The 23,479-nt window shown below is 34.7% G+C and overlaps 4 non-coding genes across 4 annotated transcripts; all 4 read right to left on the reverse strand.

Moving 5' to 3' along the window:
• Nucleotides 1-7,621: 7,621 nt before the first annotated feature.
• On the reverse strand, nucleotides 7,622-7,695 carry TRNAN-AUU (transfer RNA asparagine (anticodon AUU)). The gene has a single exon. It is a non-coding gene; the product is annotated as a tRNA-Asn (tRNA).
• Nucleotides 7,696-11,123: 3,428 nt separating this feature from the next.
• TRNAN-AUU (transfer RNA asparagine (anticodon AUU)) lies at nucleotides 11,124-11,197 on the reverse strand. The gene has a single exon. It is a non-coding gene; the product is annotated as a tRNA-Asn (tRNA).
• Nucleotides 11,198-14,624: 3,427 nt separating this feature from the next.
• TRNAN-AUU (transfer RNA asparagine (anticodon AUU)) lies at nucleotides 14,625-14,698 on the reverse strand. Its single transcript has one exon. It is a non-coding gene; the product is annotated as a tRNA-Asn (tRNA).
• A 4,595-nt stretch (nucleotides 14,699-19,293) lies between these two features.
• TRNAN-AUU (transfer RNA asparagine (anticodon AUU)) lies at nucleotides 19,294-19,367 on the reverse strand. Its single transcript has one exon. It is a non-coding gene; the product is annotated as a tRNA-Asn (tRNA).
• Between the last annotated feature and the right edge of the window lie 4,112 nt (nucleotides 19,368-23,479).

The raw sequence follows: 23,479 nt of genomic DNA on the forward strand, positions 1-23,479 counted from the left end.
AAGTGATATATTAAAATCATCTTTCCAGCTTGAATTTCAATGATGCATTGGGGCAACGATTTTGTGAGAAACATCTTCACCCTTAAATAAAGATTTTCTTAATTCCTTACCTGTGTGCTAATTAGATATCACCTTGTTTTCACATTAAACAGACTTCCACATTAGAAAGCAGCAAGGATGCAGTGGCGTTAATGTTTCCTGGGTTCAACCTGTATTATTTCAGTAGACATTGAAATGAGGATACATCTTGCTGCCTTTCCAATGAAGCAAGTTTAATTTAGTAATAGGTGAAAAACCATCCCTACAAAGGTGTTAATCAGAGACTTGGCTTTGTGGACACTTTTCAGAGAACAAATTTGTTAGCATAAAAATAAAGCCAGAAAATGAAGAGCTGTTTAATCACGCAATTTGGTTTTTTTGCCAGCATATTTCTTTTTCTCTGCAACCCACTGCTAAATTGTGCTTCCTAGATGTTTTTATAAAATCACTGAATCAAATCTAACTCTGATTACATCAGAGAAGGCCAGGTACCCTACACCATAACAGAGGGTATGAAATTTGACTTGTCTACTTAAAGATCACCAAAATCTGATAACAAGGTCATTTACGTCCCTGGGTGGGATTGAACCACCAACCTTTTGGTTAATAGCCGTACACACTAACTGATTGCGCCACAGAGACACTTTGCTAAACGTACATACTGACAAATGCTAATAAGCATTCATCTAAAACGTTTCCTAGAAAAACTTAAAAAAGTCAATAATCTGGAGAGTTTTTGTAAGATGTTTCTTCTATCAACCAACGAAGAAACACATTGGTACTTTCCCATGATGAGTGAGTGCTTCAGGATCTCTTGCACTTACATGTGCAGCAGAGTACAGCAATGGAAGCATGCTGGGCCCATAACCCAGAGGTAGGCAGATTGAAACTATCCTCTGCTATATGCATTTTTTTGTTTGTTAATTAAAGTAATCCAAAACTGGGATTGATATTTTGGCTCTTTTATTTTTACTTAAAGTACAATAACTTTTACCATTTTAATTTGTTTTAATAGTATATTGACAGTATTGTTTTCTTTCAAAAATCCACTTAATTTTCTTTACCCTATTATTAAAATGGTAATTGACAAAAACAAACTACATTGTCACCAGAAGAGCAATACAAAATGTACAAGTGATATATTAAAATCATCTTTCCAGCTTGAATTTCAATGATGCATTGGGGCAACGATTTTGTGAGAAACATCTTCACCCTTAAATAAAGATTTTCTTAATTCCTTACCTGTGTGCTAATTAGATATCACCTTGTTTTCACATTAAACAGACTTCCACATGAGAAAGCAGCAAGGATGCAGTGGCGTTAATGTTTCCTGGTGTCAACCTGTATTATTTCAGTAGACATTGAAATGAGGATGCATCTTGCTGCCTTTCCAATGAAGCAAGTTTAATTTAGTAATAGGTGAAAAACCATCCTTACAAAGGTGTTAATCAGAGACTTGGCTTTGTGGACACTTTTCAGAGAACAAATTTGTTAGCATAAAAATAAAGCCAGAAAATAAAGAGCTGTTTAATCACTCAATTGGATTTTTCTGCCAGCATATTTTTTTTCTCTGCAACCCACTGCTAAATTGTGCTTCCTAGCTGTTTTTATAAAATCACTGAATCAAATCTAACTCTGATAACATCAGAGAAGGCCAGGTACCCTTCACCATAACAGGGGGTTTGAAATTTTGACTTGTCTACTTAAAGATCACCAAAATCTGATAACAAGGTCAATTAGGTCCCTGGGTGGGATTGAACCACCAACCTTTTGGTTAATAGCCATACATACTAACTGATTGCGCCACAGAGACACTTTGCAAAAGTACGTACTGACAAAGGCTAATAAGCATTCATCTAAAACGTTTCCTAGAAAAACTTTAAAAAGTCAATAATCTGGAGAGTTTTTGTAAGATGTTTCTTCCATCAACCAACGAAGAAATACATTGGTACTTTCCCATGATGAGTGAGTGCTTCAGGATCTCTTGCACTTACATGTGCAGCAGAGTACTGCAATGGAAGCATGCTGGGCCCATAACCCAGAGGTAGGCAGATTGAAACTATCCTCTGCTATATGCATTTTTTTTTGTTAATTAAAGTAATCCAAAACTGGGATTGATATTTTGTCTCTTTTATTTTTACTTAAAGTACAATAACTTTTACCATTTTAATTTGTTTTAATAGTATATTGACAGTATTGTTTTCTTTCAAAAATCCACTTCATTTTCTTTACCCTATTATTAAAATGGTAATTGACAAAAACAAACTACATTGTCACCAGAAGAGCAATACAAAATGTACAAGTGATATATTAAAATCATCTTTCCAGCTTGAATTTCAATGATGCATTGGGGCAACGATTTTGTGAGAAACATCTTCACCCTTAAATAAAGATTTTCTTAATTCCTTACCTGTGTGCTAATTAGATATCACCTTGTTTTCACATTAAACAGACTTCCACATTAGAAAGCAGCAAGGATGCAGTGGCGTTAATGTTTCCTGGTGTCAACCTGTATTATTTCAGTAGACATTGAAATGAGGATACATCTTGCTGCCTTTCCAATGAAGCAAGTTTAATTTAGTAATAGGTGAAAAACCATCCCTACAAAGGTGTTAATCAGAGACTTGGCTTTGTGGACACTTTTCAGAGAACAAATTTGTTAGCATAAAAATAAAGCCAGAAAATGAAGAGCTGTTTAATCACGCAATTTGTTTTTTTTGCCAGCATATTTCTTTTTCTCTGCAACCCACTGCTAAATTGTGCTTCCTAGATGTTTTTATAAAATCACTGAATCAAATCTAACTCTGATTACATCAGAGAAGGCCAGGTACCCTACACCATAACAGGGGGTTTGAAATTTTGACTTGTCTACTTAAAGATCACCAAAATCTGATAACAAGGTCAATTAGGTCCCTGGGTGGGATTGAACCACCAACCTTTTGGTTAATAGCCATACATACTAACTGATTGCGCCACAGAGACACTTTGCAAAAGTACGTACTGACAAAGGCTAATAAGCATTCATCTAAAACGTTTCCTAGAAAAACTTTAAAAAGTCAATAATCTGGAGAGTTTTTGTAAGATGTTTCTTCCATCAACCAACGAAGAAACACATTGGTACTTTCCCATGATGAGTGAGTGCTTCAGGATCTCTTGCACTTACATGTGCAGCAGAGTACTGCAATGGAAGCATGCTGGGCCCATAACCCAGAGGTAGGCAGATTGAAACTATCCTCTGCTATATGCATTTTTTTTTGTTAATTAAAGTAATCCAAAACTGGGATTGATATTTTGTCTCTTTTATTTTTACTTAAAGTACAATAACTTTTACCATTTTAATTTGTTTTAATAGTATATTGACAGTATTGTTTTCTTTCAAAAATCCACTTCATTTTCTTTACCCTATTATTAAAATGGTAATTGACAAAAACAAACTACATTGTCACCAGAAGAGCAATACAAAATGTACAAGTGATATATTAAAATCATCTTTCCAGCTTGAATTTCAATGATGCATTGGGGCAACGATTTTGTGAGAAACATCTTCACCCTTAAATAAAGATTTTCTTAATTCCTTACCTGTGTGCTAATTAGATATCACCTTGTTTTCACATTAAACAGACTTCCACATTAGAAAGCAGCAAGGATGCAGTGGCGTTAATGTTTCCTGGTGTCAACCTGTATTATTTCAGTAGACATTGAAATGAGGATACATCGTGCTGCCTTTCCAATGAAGCAAGTTTAATTTAGTAATAGGTGAAAAACCATCCCTACAAAGGTGTTAATCAGAGACTTGGCTTTGTGGACACTTTTCAGAGAACAAATTTGTTAGCATAAAAATAAAGCCAGAAAATGAAGAGCTGTTTAATCACGCAATTTGTTTTTTTTGCCAGCATATTTCTTTTTCTCTGCAACCCACTGCTAAATTGTGCTTCCTAGATGTTTTTATAAAATCACTGAATCAAATCTAACTCTGATTACATCAGAGAAGGCCAGGTACCCTACACCATAACAGGGGGTTTGAAATTTTGACTTGTCTACTTAAAGATCACCAAAATCTGATAACAAGGTCAATTAGGTCCCTGGGTGGGATTGAACCACCAACCTTATGGTTAATAGCAGTACATACTAACTGATTGCGCCACAGAGACACTTTGCAAAAGTCCATACTGACAAAGGCTAATAAGCATTCATCTAAAACGTTTCCTAGAAAAACTTTAAAAGGTCAATAATCTGGAGAGTTTTTGTAAGATGTTTCTTCCATCAACCAACGAAGAAACACATTGGTACTTTCCCATGATGAGTGAGTGCTTCAGGATCTCTTGCACTTACATGTGCAGCAGAGTACTGCAATGGAAGCATGCTGGGCCCATAACCCAGAGGTAGGCAGATTGAAACTATCCTCTGCTATATGCATTTTTTTTGTTAATTAAAGTAATCCAAAACTGGGATTGATATTTTGTCTCTTTTATTTTTACTTAAAGTACAATAACTTTTACCATTTTAATTTGTTTTAATAGTATATTGACAGTATTGTTTTCTTTCAAAAATCCACTTCATTTTCTTTACCCTATTATTAAAATGGTAATTGACAAAAACAAACTACATTGTCACCAGAAGAGCAATACAAAATGTACAAGTGATATATTAAAATCATCTTTCCAGCTTGAATTTCAATGATGCATTGGGGCAACGATTTTGTGAGAAACATCTTCACCCTTAAATAAAGATTTTCTTAATTCCTTACCTGTGTGCTAATTAGATATCACCTTGTTTTCACATTAAACAGACTTCCACATTAGAAAGCAGCAAGGATGCAGTGGCGTTAATGTTTCCTGGGTTCAACCTGTATTATTTCAGTAGACATTGAAATGAGGATACATCTTGCTGCCTTTCCAATGAAGCAAGTTTAATTTAGTAATAGGTGAAAAACCATCCCTACAAAGGTGTTAATCAGAGACTTGGCTTTGTGGACACTTTTCAGAGAACAAATTTGTTAGCATAAAAATAAAGCCAGAAAATGAAGAGCTGTTTAATCACGCAATTTGTTTTTTTTGCCAGCATATTTCTTTTTCTCTGCAACCCACTGCTAAATTGTGCTTCCTAGCTGTTTTTATAAAATCACTGAATCAAATCTAACTCTGATTACATCAGAGAAGGCCAGGTACCCTACACCATAACAGGGGGTTTGAAATTTTGACTTGTCTACTTAAAGATCACCAAAATCTGATAACAAGGTCAATTAGGTCCCTGGGTGGGATTGAACCACCAACCTTTTGGTTAATAGCCGTACATACTAACTGATTGCGCCACAGAGACACTTTGCAAAAGTCCATACTGACAAAGGCTAATAAGCATTCATCTAAAACGTTTCCTAGAAAAACTTTAAAAAGTCAATAATCTGGAGAGTTTTTGTAAGATGTTTCTTCCATCAACCAACGAAGAAACACATTAGTACTTTCCCATGATGAGTGAGTGCTTCAGGATCTCTTGAACTTACATGTGCAGCAGAGTACTGCAATGGAAGCATGCTGGGCCCATAACCCAGAGGTAGGCAGATTGAAACTATCCTCTGCTATATGCATTTTTTTTTTGTTAATTAAAGTAATCCAAAACTGGGATTGATATTTTGTCTCTTTTATTTTTACTTAAAGTACTATAACTTTTACCATTTTAATTTGTTTTAATAGTATATTGACAGTATTGTTTTCTTTCAAAAATCCACTTCATTTTCTTTACCCTATTATTAAAATGGTAATTGACAAAAACAAACTACATTGTCACCAGAAGAGCAATACAAAATGTACAAGTGATATATTAAAATCATCTTTCCAGCTTGAATTTCAATGTTGCATTGGGTCAACAATTTTGTGAGAAACATCTTCACCCTTAAATAAAGATTTTCTTAATTCCTTACCTGTGTGCTAATTAGATATCACCTTGTTTTCACATTAAACAGACTTCCACATGAGAAATCAGCAAGGATGTGGTGGCGTTAATGTTTCCTGGTGTCAACTTGTATTATTTCAGTAGACATTGAAATGAGGATGCATCTTGCTGCCTTTCCAATGAAGCAAGTTTAATTTAGTAATAGGTGAAAAACCATCCTTACAAAGGTGTTAATCAGAGACTTGGCTTTGTGGACACTTTTCAGAGAACAAATTTGTAAGCATAAAAATAAAGCCAGAAAATGAAGAGCTGTTTAATCACTCAATTGGATTTTTCTGCCAGCATATTTTTTTTCTCTGCAACCCACTGCTAAATTGTGCTTCCTAGCTGTTTTTATAAAATCACTGAATCAAATCTAACTCTGATTACATCAGAGAAGGCCAGGTACCCTACACCATAACAGGGGGTTTGAAATTTTGACTTGTCTACTTAAAGATCACCAAAATCTGATAACAAGGTTAATTAGGTCCCTGGGTGGGATTGAACCCCCAACCTTATTGTTAATAGCCGTACATACTAACTGATTGCGCCACAGAGACACTTTGCAAAAGTCCATACTGACAAAGGCTAATAAGCATTCATCTAAAACGTTTCCTAGAAAAACTTTAAAAAGTCAATAATCTAGAGAGTTTTTGTAAGATGTTTCTTCCATCAACCAACGAAGAAACACATTGGTACTTTCCCATGATGAGTGAGTGCTTCAGGATCTCTTGCACTTACATGTGCAGCAGAGTACTGCAATGGAAGCATGCTGGGCCCATAACCCAGAGGTAGGCAGATTGAAACTATCCTCTGCTATATGCATTTTTTTTTGTTAATTAAAGTAATCCAAAACTGGGATTGATATTTTGTCTCTTTTATTTTTACTTAAAGTACAATAACTTTTACCATTTTAATTTGTTTTAATAGTATATTGACAGTATTGTTTTCTTTCAAAAATCCACTTCATTTTCTTTACCCTATTATTAAAATGGTAATTGACAAAAACAAACTACATTGTCACCAGAAGAGCAATACAAAATGTACAAGTGATATATTAAAATCATCTTTCCAGCTTGAATTTCAATGATGCATTGGGGCAACGATTTTGTGAGAAACATCTTCACCCTTAAATAAAGATTTTCTTAATTCCTTACCTGTGTGCTAATTAGATATCACCTTGTTTTCACATTAAACAGACTTCCACATGAGAAAGCAGCAAGGATGCAGTGGCGTTAATGTTTCCTGGTGTCAACCTGTATTATTTCAGTAGACATTGAAATGAGGATGCATCTTGCTGCCTTTCCAATGAAGCAAGTTTAATTTAGTAATAGGTGAAAAACCATCCTTACAAAGGTGTTAATCAGAGACTTGGCTTTGTGGACACTTTTCAGAGAACAAATTTGTTAGCATAAAAATAAAGCCAGAAAATAAAGAGCTGTTTAATCACTCAATTGGATTTTTCTGCCAGCATATTTTTTTTCTCTGCAACCCACTGCTAAATTGTGCTTCCTAGCTGTTTTTATAAAATCACTGAATCAAATCTAACTCTGATTACATCAGAGAAGGCCAGGTACCCTACACCATCACAGGGGGTTTGAAATTTTGACTTGTCTACTTAAATATCACCAAAATCTGATCACAAGGTTAATTACGTCCCTGGGTGGGATTGAACCACCAACCTTTTAGTTAATAGCCAAACACACTAACCGATTGCGCCACAGAGACACTTTGCAAAAAGTACATACTGACAAAGGCTAATAAGCATACATCTAGAACGTTTCCTAGAAAAACATTAAAAAATCAATAATCTGGAGAGTTTTTGTAAGATGTTTCTTCCATCAACCAACGAATAAACACATTGGTACTTTCCCATGATGAGTGAGTGCTTCAGGATCTCTTGCACTGACATGGGCAGCAGAGTACTGCAATGGAAGCATGCTGGACCCATAACCCAGAGGTAGGCAGATTGAAACTATCCTTTGCTATATGCATTTTTTTTGTTAATTTAAGTAATCAAAACTGGGATTGATATTTTTGCTCTTTTATTTTTACTTAAAGTACAAAAACTTTTACCATTTTAATTTGTTTTAATAGTATATTGACAGTATAGTTTTCTTTCAAAAATCCACTTAATTTTCTTTACCCTGTTATTAAAATGGTAATTGACAAAAAAAACTACATTGTCACCAGAAGAGCAATACAAAATGTACAAGTGATATATTAAAATCATCTTTCCAGCTTGAATTTCAATGATGCATTGGGGCAACAATTTTGTGAGAAACATCTTCACCCTTAAATAAAGATTTTCGTAATTCCTTACCTGTGTGCTAATTAGATATCACCTTGTTTTCACATTAAACAGACTTCCACATGAGAAAGCAGCAAGGATGCAGTGGCGTTTATGTTTCCTGGTGTCAACCTGTATTATTTCAGTAGACATTGAAATGAGGATGCATCTTGCTGCCTTTCCAATGAAGCAAGTTTAATTTAGTAATAGGTGAAAAACCATCCTTACAAAGGTGTTAATCAGAGACTTGGCTTTGTGGACACTTTTCAGAGAACAAATTTGTTAGCATAAAAATAAAGCCAGAAAATGAAGAGCTGTTTAATCACTCAATTGGATTTTTCTGCCAGCATATTTTTTTTCTCTGCAACCCACTGCTAAATTGTGCTTCCTAGCTGTTTTTTATAAAATCACTGAATCAAATCTAACTCTGATTACATCAGAGAAGGCCAGGTACCCTACACAATAAGAGGGGGTTTGAAATTTTGACTTGTCTACTTAAATATCACCAAAATGTGATCACAAGGTCAATTATGTCCCTGGGTGGGATTGAACCACCAACCTTTTGGTTAATAGCCGAACACACTAACCGATTGCGCCACCGAGACACTTTGCAAACAGTACATACTGACAAAGGCTAATAAGCATACATCTAGAACGTTTCCTAGAAAAACATTAAAAAATCAATAATCTGGAGAGTTTTTGTAAGATGTTTCTTCCATCAACCAATGAATAAACACATTGGTACTTTCCCATGATGAGTGAGTGCTTCAGGATCTCTTGCACTTACATGTGCAGCAGAGTACTGCAATGGAAGCATGCTGGACCCATAACCCAGAGGTAGGCAGATTGAAACTATCCTTTGCTATATGCATTTTTTTTTGTTAATTTAAGTAATCAAAACTGGGATTGATATTTTTGCTCTTTTATTTTTACTTAAAGTACAATAACTTTTACCATTTTAATTTGTTTTAATAGTATATTGACAGTATAGTTTTCTTTCAAAAATCCACTTAATTTTCTTTACCCTATTATTAAAATGGTAATTGACAAAAAAAACTACATTGTCACCAGAAGAGCAATACAAAATGTACAAGTGATATATTAAAATCATCTTTCCAGCTTGAATTTCAATGATGCATTGGGTCAACAATTTTGTGAGAAACATCTTCACCCTTAAATAAAGATTTTCTTAATTCCTTACCTGTGTGCTAATTAGATATCACCTTGTTTTCACATTAAACAGACTTCCACATGAGAAAGCAGCAAGGATGCAGTGGCGTTAATGTTTCCTGGTGTCAACCTGTATTATTTCAGTAGACATTGAAATGAGGATGCATCTTGCTGCCTTTCCAATGAAGCAAGTTTAATTTAGTAATAGGTGAAAAACCATCCCTACAAAGGTGTTAATCAGAGACTTGGCTTTGTGGACACTTTTCAGAGAACAAATTTGTTAGCATAAAAATAAAGCCAGAAAATAAAGAGCTGTTTAATCACGCAATTTGATTTTTTTGCCAGCATATTTCTTTTTCTCTGCAACCCACTGCTAAATTGTGCTTCCTAGATGTTTTTATAAAATCACTGAATCAAATCTAACTCTGATTACATCAGAGAAGGCCAGGTACCCTACACCATAACAGGGGGTATGAAATTTGACTTGTCTACTTAAAGATCACCAAAATCTGATAACAAGGTCAATTAGGTCCCTGGGTGGGATTGAACCACCAACCTTTTAGTTAATAGCCGTACATACTAACTGATTGCGCCACAGAGACACTTTGCAAAAGTTCATACTGACAAAGGCTAATAAGCATTCATCTAAAACGTTTCCTAGAAAAACTTTAAAAAGTCAATAATCTGGAGAGTTTTTGTAAGATGTTTCTTCCATCAACCAACGAAGAAACACATTGGTACTTTCCCATGATGAGTGAGTGCTTCAGGATCTCTTGCACTTACATGTGCAGCAGAGTACTGCAATGGAAGCATGCTGGGCCCATAACCCAGAGGTAGGCAGATTGAAACTATCCTCTGCTATATGCATTTTTTTTTGTTAATTAAAGTAATCCAAAACTGGGATTGATATTTTGGCTCTTTTATTTTTACTTAAAGTACAATAACTTTTACCATTTTAATTTGTTTTAATAGTATATTGACAGTATTGTTTTCTTTCAAAAATCCACTTCATTTTCTTTACCCTATTATTAAAATGGTAATTGACAAAAACAAACTACATTGTCACCAGAAGAGCAATACAAAATGTACAAGTGATATATTAAAATCATCTTTCCAGCTTGAATTTCAATGATGCATTGGGGCAACGATTTTGTGAGAAACATCTTCACCCTTAAATAAAGATTTTCTTAATTCCTTACCTGTGTGCTAATTAGATATCACCTTGTTTTCATATTAAACAGACTTCCACATGAGAAAGCAGCAAGGATGCAGTGGCGTTAATGTTTCCTGGTGTCAACCTGTATTATTTCAGTAGACATTGAAATGAGGATGCATCTTGCTGCCTTTCCAATGAAGCAAGTTTAATTTAGTAATAGGTGAAAAACCATCCTTACAAAGGTGTTAATCAGAGACTTGGCTTTGTGGACACTTTTCAGAGAACAAATTTGTTAGCATAAAAATAAAGCCAGAAAATAAAGAGCTGTTTAATCACTCAATTGGATTTTTCTGCCAGCATATTTTTTTTCTCTGCAACCCACTGCTAAATTGTGCTTCCTAGCTGTTTTTATAAAATCACTGAATCAAATCTAACTCTGATTACATCAGAGAAGGCCAGGTACCCTACACCATCACAGGGGGTTTGAAATTTTGACTTGTCTACTTAAATATCACCAAAATCTGATCACAAGGTTAATTACGTCCCTGGGTGGGATTGAACCACCAACCTTTTGGTTAATAGCCAAACACACTAACCGATTGCGCCACAGAGACACTTTGCAAAAAGTACATACTGACAAAGGCTAATAAGCATACATCTAGAACGTTTCCTAGAAAAACATTAAAAAATCAATAATCTGGAGAGTTTTTGTAAGATGTTTCTTCCATCAACCAACGAATAAACACATTGGTACTTTCCCATGATGAGTGAGTGCTTCAGGATCTCTTGCACTGACATGGGCAGCAGAGTACTGCAATGGAAGCATGCTGGACCCATAACCCAGAGGTAGGCAGATTGAAACTATCCTTTGCTATATGCATTTTTTTTGTTAATTTAAGTAATCAAAACTGGGATTGATATTTTTGCTCTTTTATTTTTACTTAAAGTACAAAAACTTTTACCATTTTAATTTGTTTTAATAGTATATTGACAGTATAGTTTTCTTTCAAAAATCCACTTAATTTTCTTTACCCTGTTATTAAAATGGTAATTGACAAAAAAACTACATTGTCACCAGAAGAGCAATACAAAATGTACAAGTGATATATTAAAATCATCTTTCCAGCTTGAATTTCAATGATGCATTGGGGCAACAATTTTGTGAGAAACATCTTCACCCTTAAATAAAGATTTTCGTAATTCCTTACCTGTGTGCTAATTAGATATCACCTTGTTTTCACATTAAACAGACTTCCACATGAGAAAGCAGCAAGGATGCAGTGGCGTTTATGTTTCCTGGTGTCAACCTGTATTATTTCAGTAGACATTGAAATGAGGATGCATCTTGCTGCCTTTCCAATGAAGCAAGTTTAATTTAGTAATAGGTGAAAAACCATCCTTACAAAGGTGTTAATCAGAGACTTGGCTTTGTGGACACTTTTCAGAGAACAAATTTGTTAGCATAAAAATAAAGCCAGAAAATGAAGAGCTGTTTAATCACTCAATTGGATTTTTCTGCCAGCATATTTTTTTTCTCTGCAACCCACTGCTAAATTGTGCTTCCTAGCTGTTTTTTATAAAATCACTGAATCAAATCTAACTCTGATTACATCAGAGAAGGCCAGGTACCCTACACAATAAGAGGGGGTTTGAAATTTTGACTTGTCTACTTAAATATCACCAAAATGTGATCACAAGGTCAATTATGTCCCTGGGTGGGATTGAACCACCAACCTTTTGGTGAATAGCCGAACACACTAACCGATTGCGCCACCGAGACACTTTGCAAACAGTATATACTGACAAAGGCTAATAAGCATACATCTAGAACGTTTCCTAGAAAAACATTAAAAAATCAATAATCTGGAGAGTTTTTGTAAGATGTTTCTTCCATCAACCAATGAATAAACACATTGGTACTTTCCCATGATGAGTGAGTGCTTCAGGATCTCTTGCACTTACATGTGCAGCAGAGTACTGCAATGGAAGCATGCTGGACCCATAACCCAGAGGTAGGCAGATTGAAACTATCCTTTGCTATATGCATTTTTTTTTGTTAATTTAAGTAATCAAAACTGGGATTGATATTTTTGCTCTTTTATTTTTACTTAAAGTACAATAACTTTTACCATTTTAATTTGTTTTAATAGTATATTGACAGTATAGTTTTCTTTCAAAAATCCACTTAATTTTCTTTACCCTATTATTAAAATGGTAATTGACAAAAAAAACTACATTGTCACCAGAAGAGCAATACAAAATGTACAAGTGATATATTAAAATCATCTTTCCAGCTTGAATTTCAATGATGCATTGGGTCAACAATTTTGTGAGAAACATCTTCACCCTTAAATAAAGATTTTCTTAATTCCTTACCTGTGTGCTAATTAGATATCACCTTGTTTTCACATTAAACAGACTTCCACATGAGAAAGCAGCAAGGATGCAGTGGCGTTAATGTTTCCTGGTGTCAACCTGTATTATTTCAGTAGACATTGAAATGAGGATGCATCTTGCTGCCTTTCCAATGAAGCAAGTTTAATTTAGTAATAGGTGAAAAACCATCCCTACAAAGGTGTTAATCAGAGACTTGGCTTTGTGGACACTTTTCAGAGAACAAATTTGTTAGCATAAAAATAAAGCCAGAAAATAAAGAGCTGTTTAATCACGCAATTTGATTTTTTTGCCAGCATATTTCTTTTTCTCTGCAACCCACTGCTAAATTGTGCTTCCTAGATGTTTTTATAAAATCACTGAATCAAATCTAACTCTGATTACATCAGAGAAGGCCAGGTACCCTACACCATAACAGGGGGTATGAAATTTGACTTGTCTACTTAAAGATCACCAAAATCTGATAACAAGGTCAATTAGGTCCCTGGGTGGGATTGAACCACCAACCTTTTAGTTAATAGCCGTACATACTAACTGATTGCGCCACAGAGACACTTTGCAAAAGTTCATACTGACAAAGGCTAATAAGCATTCATCTAAAACGTTTCCTAGAAAAACTTTAAAAAGTCAATAATCTGGAGAGTTTTTGTAAGATGTTTCTTCCATCAACCAACGAAGAAACACATTGGTACTTTCCCATGATGAGTGAGTGCTTCAGGATCTCTTGCACTTACATGTGCAGCAGAGTACTGCAATGGAAGCATGCTGGGCCCATAACCCAGAGGTAGGCAGATTGAAACTATCCTCTGCTATATGCATTTTTTTTTGTTAATTAAAGTAATCCAAAACTGGGATTGATATTTTGGCTCTTTTATTTTTACTTAAAGTACAATAACTTTTACCATTTTAATTTGTTTTAATAGTATATTGACAGTATTGTTTTCTTTCAAAAATCCACTTCATTTTCTTTACCCTATTATTAAAATGGTAATTGACAAAAACAAACTACATTGTCACCAGAAGAGCAATACAAAATGTACAAGTGATATATTAAAATCATCTTTCCAGCTTGAATTTCAATGATGCATTGGGGCAACGATTTTGTGAGAAACATCTTCACCCTTAAATAAAGATTTTCTTAATTCCTTACCTGTGTGCTAATTAGATATCACCTTGTTTTCATATTAAACAGACTTCCACATGAGAAAGCAGCAAGGATGCAGTGGCGTTAATGTTTCCTGGTGTCAACCTGTATTATTTCAGTAGACATTGAAATGAGGATGCATCTTGCTGCCTTTCCAATGAAGCAAGTTTAATTTAGTAATAGGTGAAAAACCATCCTTACAAAGGTGTTAATCAGAGACTTGGCTTTGTGGACACTTTTCAGAGAACAAATTTGTTAGCATAAAAATAAAGCCAGAAAATAAAGAGCTGTTTAATCACTCAATTGGATTTTTCTGCCAGCATATTTTTTTTCTCTGCAACCCACTGCTAAATTGTGCTTCCTAGCTGTTTTTATAAAATCACTGAATCAAATCTAACTCTGATTACATCAGAGAAGGCCAGGTACCCTACACCATCACAGGGGGTTTGAAATTTTGACTTGTCTACTTAAATATCACCAAAATCTGATCACAAGGTTAATTACGTCCCTGGGTGGGATTGAACCACCAACCTTTTGGTTAATAGCCAAACACACTAACCGATTGCGCCACAGAGACACTTTGCAAAAAGTACATACTGACAAAGGCTAATAAGCATACATCTAGAACGTTTCCTAGAAAAACATTAAAAAATCAATAATCTGGAGAGTTTTTGTAAGATGTTTCTTCCATCAACCAACGAATAAACACATTGGTACTTTCCCATGATGAGTGAGTGCTTCAGGATCTCTTGCACTGACATGGGCAGCAGAGTACTGCAATGGAAGCATGCTGGACCCATAACCCAGAGGTAGGCAGATTGAAACTATCCTTTGCTATATGCATTTTTTTTGTTAATTTAAGTAATCAAAACTGGGATTGATATTTTTGCTCTTTTATTTTTACTTAAAGTACAAAAACTTTTACCATTTTAATTTGTTTTAATAGTATATTGACAGTATAGTTTTCTTTCAAAAATCCACTTAATTTTCTTTACCCTGTTATTAAAATGGTAATTGACAAAAAAACTACATTGTCACCAGAAGAGCAATACAAAATGTACAAGTGATATATTAAAATCATCTTTCCAGCTTGAATTTCAATGATGCATTGGGGCAACAATTTTGTGAGAAACATCTTCACCCTTAAATAAAGATTTTCGTAATTCCTTACCTGTGTGCTAATTAGATATCACCTTGTTTTCACATTAAACAGACTTCCACATGAGAAAGCAGCAAGGATGCAGTGGCGTTTATGTTTCCTGGTGTCAACCTGTATTATTTCAGTAGACATTGAAATGAGGATGCATCTTGCTGCCTTTCCAATGAAGCAAGTTTAATTTAGTAATAGGTGAAAAACCATCCTTACAAAGGTGTTAATCAGAGACTTGGCTTTGTGGACACTTTTCAGAGAACAAATTTGTTAGCATAAAAATAAAGCCAGAAAATGAAGAGCTGTTTAATCACTCAATTGGATTTTTCTGCCAGCATATTTTTTTTCTCTGCAACCCACTGCTAAATTGTGCTTCCTAGCTGTTTTTTATAAAATCACTGAATCAAATCTAACTCTGATTACATCAGAGAAGGCCAGGTACCCTACACAATAAGAGGGGGTTTGAAATTTTGACTTGTCTACTTAAATATCACCAAAATGTGATCACAAGGTCAATTATGTCCCTGGGTGGGATTGAACCACCAACCTTTTGGTGAATAGCCGAACACACTAACCGATTGCGCCACCGAGACACTTTGCAAACAGTATATACTGACAAAGGCTAATAAGCATACATCTAGAACGTTTCCTAGAAAAACATTAAAAAATCAATAATCTGGAGAGTTTTTGTAAGATGTTTCTTCCATCAACCAATGAATAAACACATTGGTACTTTCCCATGATGAGTGAGTGCTTCAGGATCTCTTGCACTTACATGTGCAGCAGAGTACTGCAATGGAAGCATGCTGGACCCATAACCCAGAGGTAGGCAGATTGAAACTATCCTTTGCTATATGCATTTTTTTTTGTTAATTTAAGTAATCAAAACTGGGATTGATATTTTTGCTCTTTTATTTTTACTTAAAGTACAATAACTTTTACCATTTTAATTTGTTTTAATAGTATATTGACAGTATAGTTTTCTTTCAAAAATCCACTTAATTTTCTTTACCCTATTATTAAAATGGTAATTGACAAAAAAAACTACATTGTCACCAGAAGAGCAATACAAAATGTACAAGTGATATATTAAAATCATCTTTCCAGCTTGAATTTCAATGATGCATTGGGTCAACAATTTTGTGAGAAACATCTTCACCCTTAAATAAAGATTTTCTTAATTCCTTACCTGTGTGCTAATTAGATATCACCTTGTTTTCACATTAAACAGACTTCCACATGAGAAAGCAGCAAGGATGCAGTGGCGTTAATGTTTCCTGGTGTCAACCTGTATTATTTCAGTAGACATTGAAATGAGGATGCATCTTGCTGCCTTTCCAATGAAGCAAGTTTAATTTAGTAATAGGTGAAAAACCATCCCTACAAAGGTGTTAATCAGAGACTTGGCTTTGTGGACACTTTTCAGAGAACAAATTTGTTAGCATAAAAATAAAGCCAGAAAATAAAGAGCTGTTTAATCACGCAATTTGATTTTTTTGCCAGCATATTTCTTTTTCTCTGCAACCCACTGCTAAATTGTGCTTCCTAGATGTTTTTATAAAATCACTGAATCAAATCTAACTCTGATTACATCAGAGAAGGCCAGGTACCCTACACCATAACAGGGGGTATGAAATTTGACTTGTCTACTTAAAGATCACCAAAATCTGATAACAAGGTCAATTAGGTCCCTGGGTGGGATTGAACCACCAACCTTTTAGTTAATAGCCGTACATACTAACTGATTGCGCCACAGAGACACTTTGCAAAAGTTCATACTGACAAAGGCTAATAAGCATTCATCTAAAACGTTTCCTAGAAAAACTTTAAAAAGTCAATAATCTGGAGAGTTTTTGTAAGATGTTTCTTCCATCAACCAACGAAGAAACACATTGGTACTTTCCCATGATGAGTGAGTGCTTCAGGATCTCTTGCACTTACATGTGCAGCAGAGTACTGCAATGGAAGCATGCTGGGCCCATAACCCAGAGGTAGGCAGATTGAAACTATCCTCTGCTATATGCATTTTTTTTTGTTAATTAAAGTAATCCAAAACTGGGATTGATATTTTGGCTCTTTTATTTTTACTTAAAGTACAATAACTTTTACCATTTTAATTTGTTTTAATAGTATATTGACAGTATTGTTTTCTTTCAAAAATCCACTTCATTTTCTTTACCCTATTATTAAAATGGTAATTGACAAAAACAAACTACATTGTCACCAGAAGAGCAATACAAAATGTACAAGTGATATATTAAAATCATCTTTCCAGCTTGAATTTCAATGATGCATTGGGGCAACGATTTTGTGAGAAACATCTTCACCCTTAAATAAAGATTTTCTTAATTCCTTACCTGTGTGCTAATTAGATATCACCTTGTTTTCATATTAAACAGACTTCCACATGAGAAAGCAGCAAGGATGCAGTGGCGTTAATGTTTCCTGGTGTCAACCTGTATTATTTCAGTAGACATTGAAATGAGGATGCATCTTGCTGCCTTTCCAATGAAGCAAGTTTAATTTAGTAATAGGTGAAAAACCATCCTTACAAAGGTGTTAATCAGAGACTTGGCTTTGTGGACACTTTTCAGAGAACAAATTTGTTAGCATAAAAATAAAGCCAGAAAATAAAGAGCTGTTTAATCACTCAATTGGATTTTTCTGCCAGCATGTTTTTTTTCTCTGCAACCCACTGCTAAATTGTGCTTCCTAGCTGTTTTTATAAAATCACTGAATCAAATCTAACTCTGATTACATCAGAGAAGGCCAAGTACCCTACACCATAACAGGGGGTTTGAAATTTTGACTTGTCTACTTAAAGATCACCAAAATCTGATAACAAGGTCAATTAGGTCCCTGGGTGGGATTGAACCACCAACCTTTTGGTTAATAGCCGTACATACTAACTGATTGCGCCACAGAGACACTTTGCAAAAGTCCATACTGACAAAGGCTAATAAGCATTCATCTAAAACGTTTCCTAGCAAAACTTTAAAAAGTCAATAATCTGGAGAGTTTTTGTAAGATGTTTCTTCCATCAACCAACGAAGAAACACATTGGTACTTTCCCGTGATGAGTGAGTGCTTCAGGATCTCTTGCACTTACATGTGCAGCAGAGTACAGCAATGGAAGCATGCTGGACCCATAACCCAGAGGTAGACAGATTGAAACTATCCTCTGCTGTATGCTTTTTTTGTTGTTAATTAAAGTAATCCAAAACTGGGATTGATATTTTGGCTCTTTTATTTTTACTTAAAGTACAATAACTTTTACCATTTTAATTTGTTTTAATAGTATATTGACAGTATTGTTGTCTTTCAAAAATCCACTTAATTTTCTTTACCCTATTATTAAATGGTAATTGACAAAAACAAACTACATTGTCACCAGAAGAGCAATACAAAATGTACAAGTGATATATTAAAATCATCTTTCCAGCTTGAATTTCAATGATGCATTGGGGCAACGATTTTGTGAGAAACATCTTCACCCTTAAATAAAGATTTTCTTAATTCCTTACCTGTGTGCTAATTAGATATCACCTTGTTTTCACATTAAACAGACTTCCACATGAGAAAGCAGCAAGGATGCAGTGGCGTTAATGTTTCCTGGTGTCAACTTGTATTATTTCAGTAGACATTGAAATGAGGATGCATCTTGCTGCCTTTCCAATGAAGCAAGTTTAATTTAGTAATAGGTGAAAAACCATCCTTACAAAGGTGTTAATCAGAGACTTGGCTTTGTGGACACTTTTCAGAGAACAAATTTGTTAGCATAAAAATAAAGCCAGAAAATGAAGAGCTGTTTAATCACTCAATTGGATTTTTCTGCCAGCATATTTTTTTTCTCTGCAACCCACTGCTAAATTGTGCTTCCTAGCTGTTTTTTATAAAATCACTGAATCAAATCTAACTCTGATTACATCAGAGAAGGCCATGTACCCTACACCATAAGAGGAGGTTTGAAATTTTGACTTGTCTACTTAAATATCACCAAAATCTGATCACAAGGTTAATTACGTCCCTGGGTGGGATTGAACCACCAACCTTTTGGTTAATAGCCAAACACACTAACCGATTGCGCCACAGAGACACTTTGCAAAAAGTACATACTGACAAAGGCTAATAAGCATACATCTAGAACGTTTCCTAGAAAAACATTAAAAAATCAATAATCTGGAGAGTTTTTGTAAGATGTTTCTTCCATCAACCAACGAATAAACACATTGGTACTTTCCCATGATGAGTGAGTGCTTCAGGATCTCTTGCACTGACATGGGCAGCAGAGTACTGCAATGGAAGCATGCTGGACCCATAACCCAGAGGTAGGCAGATTGAAACTATCCTTTGCTATATGCATTTTTTTTGTTAATTTAAGTAATCAAAACTGGGATTGATATTTTTGCTCTTTTATTTTTACTTAAAGTACAAAAACTTTTACCATTTTAATTTGTTTTAATAGTATATTGACAGTATAGTTTTCTTTCAAAAATCCACTTAATTTTCTTTACCCTGTTATTAAAATGGTAATTGACAAAAAAACTACATTGTCACCAGAAGAGCAATACAAAATGTACAAGTGATATATTAAAATCATCTTTCCAGCTTGAATTTCAATGATGCATTGGGGCAACAATTTTGTGAGAAACATCTTCACCCTTAAATAAAGATTTTCGTAATTCCTTACCTGTGTGCTAATTAGATATCACCTTGTTTTCACATTAAACAGACTTCCACATGAGAAAGCAGCAAGGATGCAGTGGCGTTAATGTTTCCTGGTGTCAACTTGTATTATTTCAGTAGACATTGAAATGAGGATGCATCTTGCTGCCTTTCCAATGAAGCAAGTTTAATTTAGTAATAGGTGAAAAACCATCCTTACAAAGGTGTTAATCAGAGACTTGGCTTTGTGGACACTTTTCAGAGAACAAATTTGTTAGCATAAAAATAAAGCCAGAAAATGAAGAGCTATTTAATCACTCAATTGGATTTTTCTGCCAGCATATTTTTTTTCTCTGCAACCCACTGCTAAATTGTGCTTCCTAGCTGTTTTTATAAAATCACTGAATCAAATCTAACTCTGATTACATCAGAGAAGGCCAGGTACCCTACACCATAACAGGGGGTTTGAAATTTTGACTTGTCTACTTAAAGATCACCAAAATCTGATAACAAGGTCAATTACGTCCCTGGGTGGGATTGAACCACCAACCTTTTGGTTAATAGCCGTACACACTAACTGATTGCGCCACAGAGACACTTTGCTAAAAGTACATACTGACAAATGCTAATAAGCATTCATCTAAAACGTTTCCTAGAAAAACTTAAAAAAGTCAATAATCTGGAGAGTTTTTGTAAGATGTTTCTTCTATCAACCAACGAAGAAACACATTGGTACTTTCCCATGATGAGTGAGTGCTTCAGGATCTCTTGCACTTACATGTGCAGCAGAGTACAGCAATGGAAGCATGCTGGGCCCATAACCCAGAGGTAGGCAGATTGAAACTATCCTCTGCTATATGCATTTTTTTGTTTGTTAATTAAAGTAATCCAAAACTGGGATTGATATTTTGGCTCTTTTATTTTTACTTAAAGTACAATAACTTTTACCATTTTAATTTGTTTTAATAGTATATTGACAGTATTGTTTTCTTTCAAAAATCCACTTCATTTTCTTTACCCTATTATTAAAATGGTAATTGACAAAAACAAACTACATTGTCACCAGAAGAGCAATACAAAATGTACAAGTGATATATTAAAATCATCTTTCCAGCTTGAATTTCAATGATGCATTGGGGCAACGATTTTGTGAGAAACATCTTCACCCTTAAATAAAGATTTTCTTAATTCCTTACCTGTGTGCTAATTAGATATCACCTTGTTTTCATATTAAACAGACTTCCACATGAGAAAGCAGCAAGGATGCAGTGGCGTTAATGTTTCCTGGTGTCAACCTGTATTATTTCAGTAGACATTGAAATGAGGATGCATCTTGCTGCCTTTCCAATGAAGCAAGTTTAATTTAGTAATAGGTGAAAAACCATCCTTACAAAGGTGTTAATCAGAGACTTGGCTTTGTGGACACTTTTCAGAGAACAAATTTGTTAGCATAAAAATAAAGCCAGAAAATGAAGAGCTATTTAATCACTCAATTGGATTTTTCTGCCAGCATATTTTTTTTCTCTGCAACCCACTGCTAAATTGTGCTTCCTAGCTGTTTTTATAAAATCACTGAATCAAATCTAACTCTGATTACATCAGAGAAGGCCAGGTACCCTACACCATAACAGGGGGTTTGAAATTTTGACTTGTCTACTTAAAGATCACCAAAATCTGATAACAAGGTCAATTAGGTCCCTGGGTGGGATTGAACCACCAACCTTATGGTTAATAGCCGTACATACTAACTGATTGCGCCACAGAGACACTTTGCAAAAGTCCATACTGACAAAGGCTAATAAGCATTCATCTAAAACGTTTCCTAGAAAAACTTTAAAAAGTCAATAATCTGGAGAGTTTTTGTAAGATGTTTCTTCCATCAACCAACGAAGAAACACATTGGTACTTTCCCATGATGAGTGAGTGCTTCAGGATCTCTTGCACTTACATGTGCAGCAGAGTACTACAATGGAAGCATGCTGGGCCCATAACCCAGAGGTAGGCAGATTGAAACTATCCTCTGCTATATGCATTTTTTTTTGTTAATTAAAGTAATCCAAAACTGGGATTGATATTTTGTCTCTTTTATTTTTACTTAAAGTACAATAACTTTTACCATTTTAATTTGTTTTAATAGTATATTGACAGTATTGTTTTCTTTCAAAAATCCACTTCATTTTCTTTACCCTATTATTAAAATGGTAATTGACAAAAACAAACTACATTGTCACCAGAAGAGCAATACAAAATGTACAAGTGATATATTAAAATCATCTTTCCAGCTTGAATTTCAATGATGCATTGGGGCAACGATTTTGTGAGAAACATCTTCACCCTTAAATAAAGATTTTCTTAATTCCTTACCTGTGTGCTAATTAGATATCACCTTGTTTTCACATTAAACAGACTTCCACATGAGAAAGCAGCAAGGGTGCAGTGGCATTAATGTTTCCTGGTGTCAACCTGTATTATTTCTGTAGACATTGAAATGAGGATACATCTTGCTGCCTTTCCAATGAAGCAAGTTTAATTTAGTAATAGGTGAAAAACCATCCCTACAAAGGTGTTAATCAGAGACTTGGCTTTGTGGACACTTTTCAGAGAACAAATTTGTTAGCATAAAAATAAAGCCAGAAAATGAAGAGCTGTTTAATCACGCAATTTGGTTTTTTTGCCAGCATATTTCTTTTTCTCTGCAACCCACTGCTAAATTGTGCTTCCTAGATGTTTTTATAAAATCACTGAATCAAATCTAACTCTGATTACATCAGAGAAGGCCAGGTACCCTACACCATAACAGGGGGTTTGAAATTTTGACTTGTCTACTTAAAGATCACCAAAATCTGATAACAAGGTCAATTAGGTCCCTGGGTGGGATTGAACCACCAACCTTTTGGTTAATAGCCGTACATACTAACTGATTGCGCCACAGAGACACTTTGCAAAAGTCCATACTGACAAAGGCTAATAAGCATTCATCTAAAACGTTTCCTAGCAAAACTTTAAAAAGTCAATAATCTGGAGAATTTTTGTAAGATGTTTCTTCCATCAACCAACGAAGAAACACATTGGTACTTTCCCGTGATGAGTGAGTGCTTCAGGATCTCTTGCACTTACATGTGCAGCAGAGTACAGCAATGGAAGCATGCTGGACCCATAACCCAGAGGTAGGCAGATTGAAACTATCCTCTGCTGTATGCTTTTTTTTTTTGTTAATTAAAGTAATCCAAAACTGGGATTGATATTTTGGCTCTTTTATTTTTACTTAAAGTACAATAACTTTTACCATTTTAATTTGTTTTAATAGTATATTGACAGTATTGTTTTCTTTCAAAAATCCACTTCATTTTCTTTACCCTATTATTAAAATGGTAATTGACAAAAACAAACTACATTGTCACCAGAAGAGCAATACAAAATGTACAAGTGATATATTAAAATCATCTTTCCAGCTTGAATTTCAATGATGCATTGGGGCAACGATTTTGTGAGAAACACCTTCACCCTTAAATAAAGATTTTCTTAATTCCTTACCTGTGTGCT

Source organism: Pseudophryne corroboree, unplaced genomic scaffold (genome assembly GCF_028390025.1).
Source record: "Pseudophryne corroboree isolate aPseCor3 unplaced genomic scaffold, aPseCor3.hap2 scaffold_306, whole genome shotgun sequence".
In the NCBI taxonomy this organism is placed as follows: domain Eukaryota; kingdom Metazoa; phylum Chordata; class Amphibia; order Anura; family Myobatrachidae; genus Pseudophryne; species Pseudophryne corroboree.